Source organism: Malaclemys terrapin, chromosome 2 (genome assembly GCF_027887155.1).
Source record: "Malaclemys terrapin pileata isolate rMalTer1 chromosome 2, rMalTer1.hap1, whole genome shotgun sequence".
In the NCBI taxonomy this organism is placed as follows: domain Eukaryota; kingdom Metazoa; phylum Chordata; order Testudines; family Emydidae; genus Malaclemys; species Malaclemys terrapin.
Window position 1 is genome coordinate 52,583,691 of NC_071506.1, and position 17,625 is coordinate 52,601,315.

Consider the following 17,625-nt stretch of genomic DNA (forward strand, 5'->3'; position numbering starts at 1 on the left):
GAGGGGGCGGCACTCTACATTAAAGACACAATTACCTGCTTTGGAGTTATTAGTAAGCACAGGATCTTGAATGCATATGAATGTATTAACCAACAAAGCCGAGGAGCAGATATTGGTGGGGGCATGTTACAGACTACCAAATCAAACCAGAAACAGGATAAGTTATTCATTTAGCACTTATCTGTAATGTGTGCAGAAAGAAAAACTGTATTGTTATGGAGGACTTCAATTTGCGATACATATGCTAGAGGTCTCTTGCTGTCACTAGTATAATATCATTAGAGTCTTTAAAATTATAGATGATGATTTTCTAACACAAAAGGTATTGTACTCCAATGAGGTAATTATTTTGAACCTCATTATGATGGATAAAGATGAATTAATCATTGGACTGGAAGCTGGTGGTAGTCTAAGGACCAGTGATCATGACCTGAATACATTCAAGACTGGATGCTTTCCAGAAGTTATTCTTTAGCCAAACTCAAGTTATGCTTCATTGAAAGACAAGTTCTTGAGCATAAAACAGGGTTACTTGGTGAAATGGCTTGTGGCATACAGGAGGTCAGCCTAGATGATCTAATGGTCCTGTGCCAGGGTGGTAGCTCACTGCTGTGGCGCCTCCTCCTGGTCGTCTTGGGGAATTAGTAAGCCCTCTCCTGATTGGCCGCGCGTCTACGCAGGCGCCTAGGCCTGCCACAGCCCAGTCTCTCTGGGTGTGGGGTAATCGCCCCACCACACACCCTCCCCCTTAAGAACCCTCCCGGGGGTATCCTAACCGGCCTAATGGCCTGGAGCTCGGAAAGCAACCTTTGTCCCGCAGTGGCTTGGCTTACCGGCTCAAAGTCTAGGAACTTAGCCCTTGTCACTGGGCCCTATGGCCTACTGGCCCCAAAGTCCCGGAAATTAGTCTTTGCCAACGGGCAACCCGGTTTATCCACCGTCTCAGCGGGGGGGTCCCACCGAAACACGCTGAGGCTTACCGGGTCCGACGTACCAGTCCGTCTCTTCCCTTAAGCTGCCTCCTATCCGTTCCGCTGCTGGAGTGTCCCACGGGTCTCCTGATTCTCCGCGGGTCTCGTGGTCCACCGCCTCGGCTGGTCCCTCCCACAGTGAGGCTCCCTCTCGACCTGGAGAAGTCGCAGTCCTCAGCAGTTCCTGGAGTGTGGGCTGGTTCCCCACCGGGGCTTCCCGCAAGGGTTCTCCTCCCACGGCCATCTGCCTAGGCTGGGGTATGCTCCCTCCTCTCACACTCTCTGTGCATTTGGGACACACCCCGTACAAGCGTGACGGATCCTCTGCCGTCAGGGCTAACTGTTTAGGGCCTTGGCAGTTGGATGGGAGCTGGACTGCCCCCTCGCAGACCACCCCCTGCGCTAAGGATCCCCCTCCTTGATCCGATTCTTCGCCCTCCTCCCCTAGCCTGGAGAAGAAATCGGCGTTAGTATGGGCCTTACCCGGTCGGTGGAGCACCTGGAAGTCGTAAGGCTGGAGGGCGAGATACCACCGCATAATTCTAGCGTTCGTGTCTTTCATGCTGTGGATCCATCGCAAAGGGGCGTGATCTGTGATTAATTTAAAACTATTCCCTAGCAGATAGTAACGGAGGGCGTCGATAGCCCACCGTACCGCCAGGGCCTCTTTCTCGATCGTTGAGAAGTGTCTTTCTCGGGGGAACAGCTTCCGACTTAAATACAGTACTGGGTGTTCCTCCCCTTCTACTTCCTGGGAGAGTACTGCGCCTAGGCCGACTTCCGAAGCGTCTGTTTGTAATATAAACTCCTTCGTGAAGTCGGGGTGTCGTAGTACTGGTTCTTGAGTGAGCCGTTCCTTGAGTGTGTTAAAGGCTCGCTCGCATTGCGTAGTCCACTGTACCTGTCGAGGTTGGGAGTTCTTCGTTAGGTCTGACGGGGGGGCGGCTATAGATGCGAAGTCTGGTACAAAACGGCGATAGTACCCAGCTAATCCCAAAAACTGACGCACTTGTTTCTTCGTCGTGGGGGTGGGTACATCTCTGAGGGCTTGTACCTTGCTAATCAGAGGTGTTAGTTTCCCCCCTCCTACCGTGTATCCCAGGTAGGTCACTTTTTCTTGGCCTAAGGGACATTTCGCCGGGTTAGCTGTTAGGCCGGCCGTTCTGAGGGCTTGTAGCACTGCTGCCAGGTGGTGTAAATGGCTCTCCCAGTCGAAGCTGTAAACCACGATGTCATCTATGTACGCCGCCGTGTATTGGTCGTGGGGTTGGAGGACCTTGTTCATCAAGCGTTGAAACGTGGCCGCCGCTCCATGTAACCCGAACGGCATGGTTACAAACTGGAAGAGGCCGAAAGGCGTAGGGAAGGCCGTCTTCGCTCGGGAGTTTGGCGTCAGTGGGATCTGCCAATATCCTTTAGTCAAATCTAAGGTTGACAGGTACTTGACTCCCCCGAGGCGCTCTAACAGTTCATCCACTCTCGGCATTGGATAGGCATCAAAACGGGAGATAGCATTGACCTTCCTGAAATCGATGCAAAACCGAGTCGTCCCGTCTGGTTTCGGAACTAGGACGATAGGGCTTCGCCACTCGCTCGTTGACTCCTCTACCACTCCCATCTCTAACATCGTCTCTACCTCCCGTCGCACTGTATCCCACATTTTCTTGAGCAACGGCCGGTGGTTATCCGTCACCCTCTTCCCGGGGTCGGTGGCGATATGATGACTCATTAAAGTTGTCCGGCCCGGGCGGGCCGATAAAATGTCCAGAAACTTCTCTACCACCCGTTGTAGTTGCCCCCTTTGTCTGGGGCTGAGGCCTGATCCCAGCGTGGAAGGTCCCCTGCTAGGGGTCCAAGTTCCGAATCTGGGGTGGACGGGCCAATGAACATGGCTTCCCGGGTTTTCCAGGCCTTTAGAAGGTTAATGTTATAAATGCGTGTCTCTTTCCGTCGACCAGGTAGTCTGACCTCGTAATCGACTGGTCCCACTCGTCGGATCACTTCATAGGGACCCTGCCATTTGGCCAGGAGCTTCGACTCGGAAGAGGGCAGTAAAAGCAGCACCCGATCACCTGGGGCAAACTTCCTCCCTCTAGCCTCTCGATTATAGAGGCGCTCCTGACCTGCCTGGGCCCGTTCCAGGTTTTCACGGGCGAAGGCCCCTAACGTTTGGAGGCGCTCCCGGAGTTGTAGCACGTATTGTGTGGTCCCAAGGACCCGTGTTTCCTGTGTTTCCCACTCCTCTTTCAGGAGGTCCAGTATTCCTCTGGGCTGCCTGCCATATAGGAGCTCGAAAGGCGAGAACCCCGTCGAGGCCTGTGGTACCTCTCTTATTGCAAACAGCAGGGCCGGCAACAAGGTGTCCCAATGTGAGGGGTCCTCCTCCACAAACTTCCGCAACATGGCTTTTAGCGTACCATTGAACCGCTCTACCAAGCCATCGGTCTGCAGGTGGTACACCGATGTCCGGAGGGTCCGGATATGGAGGAGGCGACATAGCTCGGCTATTAACTTGGAGGACACATTGGTGCCCTGGTCCGTCAATATTTCCCCGGGTATCCCAACCCGGGCGAAAATCTTTACCAGTTCACCCGCAATGGTCGGTGCCGTCGCTGTCTTTAGGGGAACGGCTTCAGGATAGCGTGTTGCATAGTCCACGACTACTAGTATAAAGTGGTTCCCTGTCTTGCTTCGCTCAAGGGGGCCGACGAGGTCCATCCCGATCCGTTCAAAGGGTACCCCCACGACTGGCATGGGTACCAGGGGTGCAGGAGCTACCCCTTTCGGTCCAGCTCGCTGGCATTCTGGGCACGAGGCGCAAAAGTCTGCCACTTCCCGGTGGATGCCTGGCCAGAAAAACCGGCAGGCCACCCTCTGTAGGGTCTTCTCGCGTCCCAGGTGTCCGGCCCAAGGGTTTGCGTGGGCTAAGTGGAGGAGGCCGGCTCGCAGTCTCCGGGGGACCAACAGCTGGCGGAACGTCTCTCGGGTCTGGGGTTCCTGCGCTATTCGGTACAGGCGGTCCTGCCATACCTCAAAGCGGGGGCCCTGTGGAGTCCGTAGCGTCCCGTCCCCCTCAATAGCAGGGTTGGTGGCTTGTTCCCAGGCTCGGCTTAGGGTTGGGTCTTCCCGTTGCTCCCCTATGAAGTCCCCGTCGCGCTCTAACTCCACCCGGGCGCCCTCCACCGAACGGGGTCTGTCTCCCGGACAATTCGCAGGGGTCTCCGCCGTCGAGGAGGTCCCCTCGCCGGGGTCATCCCTTAGCCTGCTCCCAAGCAGCCCCGTTCCCGGTGCTATAGTCCTGTCTGGTCGGGGCTTGGGTGGCTGATATCTTAGGAGGACCTCTCCGAAGCCGGGCCAATCTCGTCCCAACACCACCAGGTAGGCCAGCCTAGGGGCCACTCCTACCCGGAGACCCTCCTCCCGGCAGCCTACTCCCATCTTGATCCAGGCTGTGGGATACTGGCGGATGTCTCCATGCACACACTGCAGGTAGATCGGGGGCCCCGAAAGATTGAGGTTCGGGACCAGCCCCTCTCGTATGAGGTTCTGACTACACCCCGAATCTACGAAGGCGTTGGTGGGGTTCCCTTCAACCTGGACCGGGACTATCAATTTTCTTACCCCTTTCTTCCATGCCCATTGTCCGGCCATCCAGGCCTGCCCGTAGCTGCAGTCCATAAAAGGGCAATCTCGCCGGAAATGTCCTTCTTGACCGCAGTCCCAGCACCTCTCTCGGGTCTCGGCCGGGCTTGTGCCTCCTCCGGGGGAGCCTGTTCGCTCCAGGGGCTGTCGCTCCCTCCGAGTCGCCATCGGCAATAACTTGGGTCGGGGTTCAGGGTTGGGAGGTCTCAGGTGCCGATGGCTGTTGCCTGCCAGTGGTCCAGAGGCTCCCGCCCCATGAGGGTTCCCCTTCTCTGCGCCGCCCTTGCGACCAAGGCTCTCGGCTGCTCGGGGTGGTGCCTCCGCCCCCTCGGCCAATAAGTAGTCCTCCATTAAGGCCACTGCTGCGGAGAGGGTGGCCGGTCGATGCCGTCGCACCCAGGCCCTCCCTCCCGGGGGTAGGATCTGGGTGAACTGCTCTAAGGCTACCAGCTCCGCCACCTGGGGTCCCGTCAGGCCCTCTGGGTTCAACCACCTCCAGCAGTGGTCCCGGATGCATTGGGCCATGGCGCGGGGTCGGGCCCCCGGAGGATATTGTTCCTTACGGAGACGTTGTCGGTAGGTCTCTGGGCTAATGCCGGTGTGGTCTAAGATGGCCGCCTTCACTCGGGTGTACTCGAGCGCTTCCCGGGGGTCGAGGTTCCGATATGCGGCCTGAGCCTGCCCCGTCAAATAAGGGGCTAGTAACGTGGCCCAATGTTCTGAAGGCCACCGGGCGGCGGTCGCCACCCGTTCAAATGTCACCAGATAGGCCTCTGGGTCGTCCTCAGGCCCCATCTTGGTGAGGCGTACCGGTAGTGCTCCTGGGTTATCCCCCAGTCCGGTCCCCAAGGGGGCGGCAGGGGTGCCTCCCGCCGGGCGTAATAACACGGCCATCTGTTGCACCAAATGTTCCTGCTGCACCCGCTGCTGGGTGGCCAACTCTCGAAGGAGCTGCTGCTGATTCTCTTGGTGCTGAGTCATCAGCAGCTGCTGCTGAGTGGTCATTTGCTGCAGCATTTGCATCTGCTGCTGGTGCTGCTGGGCCGACTGCTCCTGCTGCTTCTCTAGCAGCCATTTTAATAACTTCTCAGCCTCCATATTGGGGTTCAGCGGGTTACTCCCAATTCAATCCCCACACTCTGGACCCCTTTGGTGGGTCCGGGTCTGTACCCACAATCTGGGTCAACCGTCTGTCTGCGCAAGACACTGCTCCGGGCAATAGTCCGCAGTCTTGGCGCTGGCCCCTCGTATCAGGGGCGGACCGCTATGCCTGCATTCTCCACCACGTGTGCCAGGGTGGTAGCTCACCGCTGTGGCGCCTCCTCCTGGTCGTCTTGGGGAATTAGTTTTAGCCAGTAGAGCGCCCTCTTTGGGTGGCGTCCCGCCTGTCGTCTCGCCGTCGTTGGGTGTGCGGGTTTGCGCTGCTCTCCACGTACGGCGTCCTCTTCCGGAGCACTGCCCTCCGACACTGTTCCCTGGTCCATTCACACCCACTTCCGGGGGGGGGGTGGTTAAACAACAGCCCCACACCCTCGAGTCCGATCCTCATAGTCCAGGACCTGGTGTGCTTCTGACTGGCCGCTCCCTGCAACCCGTGGCTGTGCGTGGGGCAGCACAGCAAACAAAGGGGGAAAAAGGGGGGGGGGGAACTCAGGCCCGCCCACTACTCTGAGTCCCAGTCCAGAGGCCCTCGGGTGACAGTCTCACTGTCCTTCCTCTCCTTCCTCCTCTGACTATCCCTCTGGACCACTTCCCCAACAGCCCCTCTCTACGCTAGGCCTCCTCCTCCCAGGCCTGCCGCCTAACAGGCTATGGAGTGGGGCCTTCTCCCACTCTCTCAGGTTGGCCTGCACTGCGCTGTCCGTGGTGCTGGCCTCCCAGCTCTGGAGACAGACATTCCCCTCTGAAGGCCTGGGACAGACTGACTGCTCCTGCTCTGGGCAGCCTTTTATATGGCTAAGCCGGGCTCTGATTGGCTGGCTCCAATCTGCCTTCTGATTGGCTCCCAGTAAGCCCTCTCCTGATTGGCCGCGCGTCTACGCAGGCGCTTAGGCCTGCCACAGCCCAGTCTCTCTGGGTGTGGGGTAATCGCCCCACCACAGGTCCCTTCTGGCCGTAAACTCTATACAATTTGTGAAGAAGCAAAAAATGAGTTAGAATTAGGCAACCCATTTCCTACTAAATGGCATATGCCAAAGAACATATCACACCAATGTTCCACAACCTGCACTCATTGCTGTTCACACTCACTGCTGTATATATTTTAAGGTTTTCACACTAATATATAAAGCTCTTTATGGAATAGGCCTTTGTTACCTCAAAGACTACCTGTCCTTCAGGTATTCCCCACAATGGTGACCATCATAAAAACCAAGATACAAACTCAAGGGAGCAGGAAGCAGAACATGTCCAGCAGTAAGTTTCAGGCCCAAAACTCAGAACAGTATGAAGGAGTTGCCTGTGATAGTGCAGGGAGGCTGGTTTTGGCAGCCCTCAGGGTCCCTTCCTCATTATGTCTTAGGATCCCTTCCTGCTTTAGCCAGTAACCTCTGGGGGTTGAGGGAGGGAACAGTTTTCCCCCTGATATTTTCTGTTGTTGTTTTTAGATTGTTTTTTGGGTGCAGAGGGATAGGTTTTTTGTCTCCTTCCTTAAGAATCATAGAAAAGTAGGACTGGAAAGGACCTCGAGAGGTCATCTAGTCCAGTCCCCTGCACTCATGGCAGGACTAAGTATTATCTAGACCATCCCTGTCACGTGTTTGTCTAACCTGCTTTTAAAAATCTCCAATGATGGAGATTCCACACCTTCCTTAGGCAATTTATTCCAGTGCTTAACTACCCTGACAGTTAGGAAGTTTTTCCTAATGTCCAACCTATACACCCCTTACTGCAATTTAAGCCCATTGCTTCCTGTCCTATCCTCAGAGGTTAAGAACAACTATTTTTCTCCTTCCTCCTTGTAATAACCTTTTATGTTCTTGAAAACTGCTATCATGTCCCCTGTCAGTCTTCTCTTCTCCAGACTAAACAAACCCAGTGTTTTCAATCTTCCCCCATAGGTCATGTTTCTAGACCTTTAATCATTTTTGTTGCTCTTCTCTGGTCTTTCTCCAATATGTCCACATCTTTCCTGAAATGTGGCGCCCTGAACTGGACACAATACTCCAGTTAATGCCTAATTAGCGCAGAGTAGAGTGGAAAAATTACTTCTTGTGCCTTGCTTACAACACTCCTACTAATACATCCCAGAATGATGTTTGCTTGTTTTGTACTAGTGTTACACTCATATTTAGCTTGTGATCCACTCTGACCCCCAAATCCCTTTCTGCAGTACTCCTAGACCAGGGGTGGGCAAACTTTTAGGCCTAAGGGCCACATCAGGTTTTGGAAATTGTGTCTCGGGTGCTTGGCTGGCTGTTTCTTGCTCACATGCTTAGGGTCTAACTGATTGACATATGTGGTGTTGGGAAGGGATTTCCCCCCAGCTCAGATTGGCAGTGACTTTGGAGGTGTTTCGTCTTCCGCTGCAGAGTGGGGTGCAGGTCATTTGCAAGAATCGTCTGGATATATCTCATTTCATCAATTCCCTGCATTGCAATAGTCCAATCTCCTCATATCTGTAATAATTTGATTGTTGAGCTTGTGTGGCGGTGACTGAGTGGTGTTTAGTGGCCAGTGATATGCAGGAGGTTAGAGTAGTTGATCTGGTGGGTCCTTCTAGTCTTAAACTCTCAGACTCTATGACAACTGCCTCCAAAAAATCAGGAAAAGTCCTTCCCTCAACAGCTTTAAGACACACTATAAGATTCATTTCTGTTCTACAGCATCCCCAAAAGTACTAGGAAGGGAAAATGTTAGCACCAAATTAAAAAATAACAGCCCTTGACCAGTCCTGGACTGGGAAAGGGAACAGTAGAGGCTTTGATTATTACGTTAGAAGTAGGACTGTTAATTGACAGTCTTATACAAAGCCCTCACTGGTGGTTTTGAATCCAGGAGCAGGATTTAGATAGCACAGTAATAAACCCTCTTCAAGTGACTACACAGATGGATTAGAGTGATATTGGCTTATATAACTCTAAGTACCCAAATTGTCTTGAATGCCCATATGGCACTGAAATGGTTAAAACAAACAAAACAACAGTCTCCTAATGGATAGCATCTGCAGGACTGCGTTTCAATGACATGATCATTATCAAGAAATTGCCGTACTCAGCCTTGGCCCTACAGCAGAAGTCTACAAATCTTCAGTATTTTAGATTTCTACGTCCACTTATGAATATCAGTTCATTTTTACTCGTTCTCTTTATTGTACTGTATGAAATATATTTTAAAACTACTTTTCCTGAGAGAATATCAAACTCGTATGGGTTTGAAGATTATTATTATTACTATGGTTGGCATTGCTGCTCACTTAACCATTCCTAATCCAGACTTTTCCTGCCTTGCAAGAGAAAATAACAATATAGTTAAGATGATAATATTTAGAGACTGGACCCCTCTGAATTACTTTAACAAGAGCTAGCCTGTAACTGAGAAGTCATGCCTCATGGGTTTTAGGGTCTGACATTTGCTGCCTCATCTGATCATGGATCTCTGCTCCAGAGGGTTTTGAATTTGTACTGGATGGTGCATCTCTGTTTCTCATTATTTGTGTGCAAATCATTTAAGTTTTTTCTTCAGAGGACTGGGACAAATGCATGTGGTTTCAACTGAAGCAGTCAAATTTCCACTTGCAAGATTATCCTCTATCAGAATCTCGTGAAGATGAGCAGCAGCTTCATTCATAATACAGATGCTAGATTGGCATGTAGATAGACTCCAATTGTGCAGTCATAGAAGGAAGAACTGGGCTCAAGACTTGGGAGGGACCAACTGATCAGTGATAGGCTAACTGGTCAATTTTATGTCATTGGAGTAATTAATTTGTGACTTGGGCATGCAATTTTCTTGTGTTTTGTTGAATTATTGTTTGGCAGTTGGAGATTAACATCTGCACATAATGTCAATTTAATATAAGTAGTATTGTTAGAGTATCAATATTCACTCTCAGTGTAAGGCCTATGCAAATCCCTCTTTACTGCATAACCTCTGCCCCCTTTTCCCCCAGTGGAATGGATACTCAAGATAGCAACCTTGGTATGCCAAGGAGGTAGGCTTGACACCTAAGTTCCCGCCGCACAGTAGCCTATTAAGCGCTATGCAGGCGCTCAGGCGACAGCGGTGAGAGATGCCCCTCCCCCAGTCCCAACCCAGCCCCAGCCCAGGTGCTGCTTCTGGGAGAGAGAGATGGGGGGAGTCTTCTCTCCTCACTGTAGCCCCAGGGCAGCCTGCACCCCAAACCTCTCATCCCCAGCCCCACCCCAGCCCCGCAGACGGAGCCCTCACCCCCCTGCACTCTAACCCTCTGATCCAGCCCTGAGCCTCTCATCCCCAGCCCCACCCAAGAGCCCGCATCCCCATCCAGAGCCCTCACACCCTAACCCTCTGCTCAAGCCCTGAGCCTCCTCCCACACTCCAAACCCCTCAGCCCCACCCCCACCACATGAATTTTGTTATGTGCACCAATATGGGGGTGAGATGTCACACATCACCTCCATATTGGTGCACATGACAAAATTCATTCTGCACATCCATGGGAAAAATTAGAAGGAACATGGCTCAGTACTGAGTATATCAGCAAGCAGTGAAGCACTAGAGTAAGGTGAAGTGTTGTCCATGTGTGCGCAATCATAGTAATTACCCTTGCACGTTAGTCACCAAAGGTATGTGCATTTTTGCATGCACATGAACTCCCACAGTTTGGAAAATCGGGCACAGATTGTCCAAAGCTATGTCCAGATTGACCGTTTGGGTCTTTTTGATAATATCTCATCTGTTTAACTCATAACAGTGCACAACTGGGATCTCACCACTAAAAAAAAAATACTATCAAACTGTAAATGAATATGTACTGGGGGAAAAAGTCCAATTCACAATGCCAGCGTTTGCACGTTTTTGGGGTTTCCTTCCTGTGAAGATTCTTGAGAGCACTCTCACAAGCAGGAATTTTTATCAAGTCAGTGAATGTTAAACAAAAACCTGTAAGTATTTATGGAAAGCAAATGGTGAACCCAATGTTCAAGTATTCACAGTGCAAACCTGTTCCAATGACTTTTATATAGTCTGAAACCAGACACATCCAACTAACTGACATGATCAAAACCCACCTTTTTCATTTCCAATATGAAAATTAAGTTATTCACTATAAATTACTATGACAAACCAACAATACCGCCCTTCCCCCACATCTACATTATTTTAAACAGATGAGGGTAGTGGTCTCCCAGCAGCTCTCTTAATCCTTTTGCCTTTGGTCCTCAATGGCTCTGTAAGAGGAGTTCTCCCTTCCTTGATCCCATGACATGATAGTGGAGAGCCATTCCTGCTACTACCAGGTCTTTTAAAGCTCACCAGGGAAACAGGTACGGGAGCAGCGAGAGAAGCTCTTTCTCCAACCCCGTGAAGCAGAAGATGCTCAGATGGACACTGCTGAGCCACTGCAGCCAAGGAGAGACTGAGCAACCTCTTAGCGAGCTCTTCCCACATGAAAGGTGGCTGCAGAGTGCAGCTGAGTTTCAAGGTAGGCAATGGGGAGGTGGTGCCTCCTAGAGACAGGGCTTTTCTCTCAAGGTTCTTCCAGGGCACACAAAACTGAGGGAAATGCTCACATTTCACATCTATCTTGGAAACTTTATTTTTCACAACAAATGGGCCATTTAACATTTCCCCTCCAATGATGGAGATAAGCCATACTCCTTTTTATGACATTTCAGACACTAAAAACATGTATAGTGATTTACTTTTCCTGGCGATTAGTGTGTCTTTTACATCCCATGGCAGTTTTCCTTTCCAGTTCAATAATTTCATCAAAAAAATTACTCTGAATAGTAATGAAATACCAAACCAAGTGCAGTCAAATTACTTGAGAACTTGCTCATAAAGACAAGTTGTCAACATTTCATCCATTTTCTGTTCTCTATAAAAGCAGAAAGAACCACTAGAATTTGCTTAACAGAAAAAACAAACAACAACATCCTGCTTGATCAATAGCCTCAGTGTGTGGAAAATCTTCTGACAGAAAGATGATTCTTTAATTATATTCTCTAATTGTGTTAGTCTCCCAAATTAAACTCCACCTCTGCCCAGCTGTCTTGTCCCCTTGAGCACCATTTATCATAATAAACATGAAATAGTAAGTTCAGTGAGAACAGGACCACAAATTGAACTGCCTATTAGATAGTTTGTTCTGTTGGTTATGCCTGCTCACAGTCCTGCCTTTAATTGCTAAAATGCATCCTTTGAAAATGTAGCTGAAGTTATATGCATGTTTGTGTTTGATGTAGGTAATACTCTGGGAATAAATTAACTGCATTTTGATTTCAGAAAATCCTCAATCAGTTGTCTCCATTTAAAATATACACAGAATACGTATGCATGATACATTTCCCCCCTAGCCTTTGTAGCATATACCTGTATCTCAACTGTGTATAGCAGTAGATTCTTTTTAGGGGTAAATTCTGCCAGCCTAAGGCTTGGTCTACACTACCCCCCCCAATTCGAACTAAGGTACGCAACTTCAGCTATGTGAATAACGTAGCTGAAGTCGAAGTACCTTAGTTCGAACTTACCTTGGTCCACACGCGGCAGGCAGGCTCCCCCGTCGACTCCGCGGTACTCCTCTCGCCGAGCTGGAGTACCGCAGTCGACGGCGAGCACTTCCGGGTTCGACTTATCGCGTCCAGACTAGACGCGATAAGTTGAACCCAGAACTTCGATTTCCAGCCGTCGAACTACCTGGTAAGTGTAGCCAAGGCCTTACTCACTTTGAATATTTCCTTACTCCACAACTAGTCCCAATGAAATTGTTTCCACTGAGTACAGCTTACTGTGAAACACTTATTGTGGTATTAATGGGACCACTTGTAAGGCTCTGCTCAGTGAACGGCTGCCAGAACTGGGCCTTATTAGTCAGCACATCCCTATGCAGACAAACACACAAGATTATAGTGTTTGTAATTAATGATGCTGACTGAGGTTTTCAAAGGAGCCGGAGGGAGTTAGGTACAGATTTTTAAATGTATTTAGATGCATAAAGATGCAACCAGGCCCCTACAGCTAAGTGCCTATCTGAATACTGAGGCACCTAAATACCTTTAAGGGCTGGATTTTTAGTCACCCAAATTGCATTGCAATTCAGTGGCATTTTGGCACCTAATTAATTACAGATAATTAGAGGCAATGTGGTCTAATGCATTACACATGAGGCTGGAAGCTCTAATTCCTAATCCTGGCCCTGACTTTGCCACAGATATATTGGGTGTCCTTGGGCAAGCCACTTAACAGCTTCCCAACCTGTGAACTGAGGCTAACATGTGGCTATATTGCAGGGTATTTTGAGGTTTAATAAATTCATATCTTCACAGCACTTTGCAAATATAACACACTTTATAAGAGCTTGATTATAATTATTTTATTGTGAAAAGGTCTCAATTATCAGGGAATCCTATGAATATTCTAGGCTGGTGGTGCCCTTTTATATCATGAGCTGATTTAAAGTTAAGCATTATACTTCAGCAGGGTGTGATTAATAGATTCAGTCCTAATTGGAGAGCCTCTTAAATCCTAATTCCATGCGTTCTCTGTATAAGAACAAGGCCCACCTTGATATTAAGTGCGCTAAGGGGCAAAACCATCTCTCCTCTGCAGTCAAGGGGGCCCTTTATCTACAGAACTGGTGTAGTCCGACTGTTTGAGGCGGGGTACGCTGTAGAGTGTTGCACAGGGCCTCAGAGCGCTGTGAAACCCAGCTCTTCATGAGCATGGCAGCATGCAGGGAGTGGAGCAAAGGCAGGTGACATAGGGCCAGGACTGGTGGATCAATTGCTATAGCAATTGTTTCAGTCTCCTCTTCTTCCTGACCCCCTTTGTAGGGGGAGAAAGGATGCATGAGGAGACTGCAGACTGTTGTCAGTCAGTGGGACTTGAGTAGCCTTCTGAAGGATGGTTCCACAGCTATGCCATGGGCTTAGGGGGAAGATACTTTCCACCCTTCCCACCCCCCACCCAATGCCCCTGACCCAGTGCCTGGACTGGTAACTCAAACTGAGCGCTGGGTTAAGGTTCAGCCTCTAAGATGCCTGACCCTGCTAGGTCTACACTACCCGCCTGAATCGGCTGGTAGAAATCGATCTCTCGGGGATCGAATTACCGCGTCTCGTCGGGACGCAACAATCGATCCCCAAATCGATGCTCTTACTCCACCAGCAGAGGTGGGAGTAAGCGCCGTCGACGGGGAGCCGCGGAGGTCGATTTTGCCGCCGTCCTCACAGCGGGGTAAGTCGGCTCCGATAGGTCGCATTCAGCTACGAGTATTTGCGTATCTTAAATCGACCCCTCTCCCCCCCCCCCCCCCCCCGTAGTGAAGACCTGAGAAGAGATGTGCACTCACAATCACAGGGCTAGGCCTACATTAAAGGGTAAGGCTTATAGATAAGTAATGTGGAGCCAGGGAAAAAATGGGTGTATGTTGGTCAGTGTGCATATTTTTTATTTCTTCTTCCAGTATGTAACCCTGTTGTGTCCAAAACTAAGGCTCTCTGATCAGTTCTGTAGTAATGGAATGTTGTTTCCCTCTGAAAGCTGTTTGGTGGCCTTTTTGAAATGAGCAGAATGGCCAGGCATTGATTGGGCCTGGAGACTAACCTATATTCCTGCCTCAGGAGGCAGTCCTGCTATCCATATCATGATTATGATACTTTGGGGAAAGTTTACTGTTGTCACCCATTCTGTTAATTGTCTGTAGATAAATACAGGACTTCTGTCTCCAGGGCTGTCAATCAGGTAATATATTCATACCAAAAGTGTAATGAAAGAGGAAAATCGATCCTATGCACCCTTCGAAGGGAGATCAGCATAGACCCTGTCAACTTTCATTCATATTTTTTCCCTGGACCTAAACTGGACCTACTTCACCCCAATAATCCACCAATTGGTAATGCCCCCTATATACACAACAGAGAAGCAAACAATCTTAAACTAAGCTGGATATAAAATGCAAAGAAAGCATTAAACAAAGCCTTTAGGGCCAAATGGTGTGTTGATTTATGCCCTGCGCAATCCCACTGAATTAATGGCATTTCGCCCTGAGAGTTAAGAGAATCTAAATTTAAAAAAATACATCAGTGATAAAACGTCAATTATTCAACATATTATTTTGATTCTTTAATCATATTAACAGCTTTGTTTCATATTTTGATGCTTTTACAAGCTTGCATAGGCAATTTTTCATATGTACAGTATAACATGAAGTGTTACGATATAAATAGCACATAATGTGATTAATATACTGTACATTATATCATTATAATTACAAAGTCTGGTTTAATATCCCCAGTAAGATTTGATGAGTGTAAGTTCAATCATTTTGCAATATATAATATGCCATGAGCTGTATTTTCAGATACTTAAATTTCCTTTGTGTACAACTTTGTACATCTAATTCTAAATATTAAATTAACAGGTCTGACCTTGGGGTAAGTTAACAAAACCTAGATATGCAGCTAAGTCAAAAAAAGAAAACATAACCCCAAAGCAACTTTGGAGTTATTGCAGTGTTGTATACTCGTGCACATTTTGTATAAAGTGTGGCAGTTTCAAAAGCCCTCAGCATTGGCTTAACTCTGCTTCCACAGAACTCAGTGTTGAAACTTCAGATTTGGCCTAATTCTACTTCCACTGAAGTGGAGTAAAGTGAAATTTTAGCACTTTGTTCTGTGGAAACAGAGTTACGCCAATGCTGAGGACTTCTGATAAATGCACTCTCAAGTTATATTGATTTGATCCTATTGATAATATTTTAATAGCTGTTCGGATTGGGAAAATGTAGCTGAACAACCTGAAAGGTGGGGCACAAATCCCTAACAAAAAACAGCTTCAAAAGTGTGGCTGCTACACTCAGGTCCCTTAAGTAATGCATGCCAGCCTTTTCTTTCACAAAAGCATGAAATGAGGAGGTAGTAACTTATATTCAAATTTTTTTGCATTTCACAACATTTCAAATAAGTTACATTTAAACACAAACAAGTAAGCAAAGTAAGCTGTCATGGAGTAAAAGGGAAGGTCCTCTCATGGATTAGTAACTGGTTAAAAGATAGGAAACAAAGGACCTAGGGTTTACAGTGGAGGACCTAAGGGTTACAGTGGACGAGAAGCTGGATATGAATCAACAGTGCGCCCTTGTTGCCAAGAAGGCTAACGGCATTTTGGGCTGTATAAGTAGGGGCATTGCCAGCAGATCGAGGGATGTGATCATTCCCCTCTATTCGACATTGGTGAGGCCTCATCTGGAGTACTGTGTCCAGTTTTGGGCCCCACGCTACAAGAAGGATGTGGAAAAATTGGAAAGAGTCCAGCGGAGGGCAACAAAAATGATTAGGGGCCTGGAGCATATGACTTATGAGGAGAGGCTGAGGGAACTGGGATTGTTTAGTCTGCAGAAGAGAAGAATGAGGGGGGATTTGATAGCTGCTTTCAACTACCTGAAAGGGGGTTCCAAAGAGGATGGATCTAGACTGTTCTCAGTGGTACCTGATGACAGAACAAGGAATAATGTTCTCAAGTTGCAGTGGGGGAGGTTTAGGTTGGATATTAGGAAAAACTTTTTCACTAGGAGGGTGGTGAAACACTGGAATGGGTTACCTCCTTCCTTAGAGGTTTTTAAGATCAGGCTTGACAAAGCCCTGGCTGGGATGATTTAGTTGGGGACTGTTCCCGCTTTGAGCAGGGGGTTGGACTAGATGACTTCCTGAAGTCCCTTCCAACCCTGATATTCTATGATTCTATGATTCTAGAAAGGGTAGGAATAAATGGTCAGTTTTCAGAATGGAAAGATGTAAATAGTGGTGTCCCCCAGGACTCTGTACTGGGATCAGTACTGTTCAACATATTCATAAATTATCTGGAAAAAAATGGTAAACAGTGAGGTAGATGATACAAAACAACTCAAGATAGTTAAGTCCAAAATAGACTGCAAAGAGTTACAAAGGGATCTTATAAAACTGGGTGATTGGGCAACAAAATGGCAGATGAAATTCAATGTTGATAAATGCAAAGTAATGCACATTGGAAAGCATAATCCCAACTATACAGATAAAATGATGGGGTCTAAAATAGCAGTTATTACTCAAGAAAGAGATCTTGGAGTCATTGTGGATAGCTCTCTGAAAACATCCACTCAATGTGGAGTGGCAGTCAAAAAAAACTAACAGAAAGAAGGAAAGGGATAGCTAATCAGAAAATATCTTATTGCCTCTATATCAGGGATAGGCAATCTTCGGCACGCAGCACACCAGGGTAAGCATCCTGGGGGGCCGGGCCAGTTTGTTTACCTGCTGCGTCCGTGGGTTCAGCCGATCGCAGCTCCCACTGGCTGCGGTTCGCCACTCCAGGCCAAGGGGGCAGCATGAAGCTCATTCCCTCTGAAATTCAGTTTCTTGGGCTCAAAGAACATTGTTGTTTTATTGTGAAAAGAGTTCATTTGTTAAACCCCAAACTGATTTTATGTGCGACAGACATTGTTGCACCTTGTCAGCGAGTGTCCACCAGAGGTAACTTTAGTCAAAAGAACAATTCGCATACCCCCTTATGAGATACCCTCAAAACCCAGCATGAAAAACGTGGCGTATATTTCTATTCTGAGTACGATAGTGCCTTGTGGAGACATTAGACTAAGCTTTAAATTGATGTATTTTCAGTGTTAATGCTGTACGATATGTGTGAAAATAAGATTACTGTTCTAATAATTCCTTTTATTGGCTTTCCAAAAGATTATACTGGCAATAAATTTGAATGCAGCAATGGATCAATCTTAGCTGAGTTTTATGCTGACCCTTCCTGACACCCTACCTTCAGCAACATTGGAAACTGACATTATTAGTTGTTCACCTTATTAAAATGTAGTTGCCATGGAAAC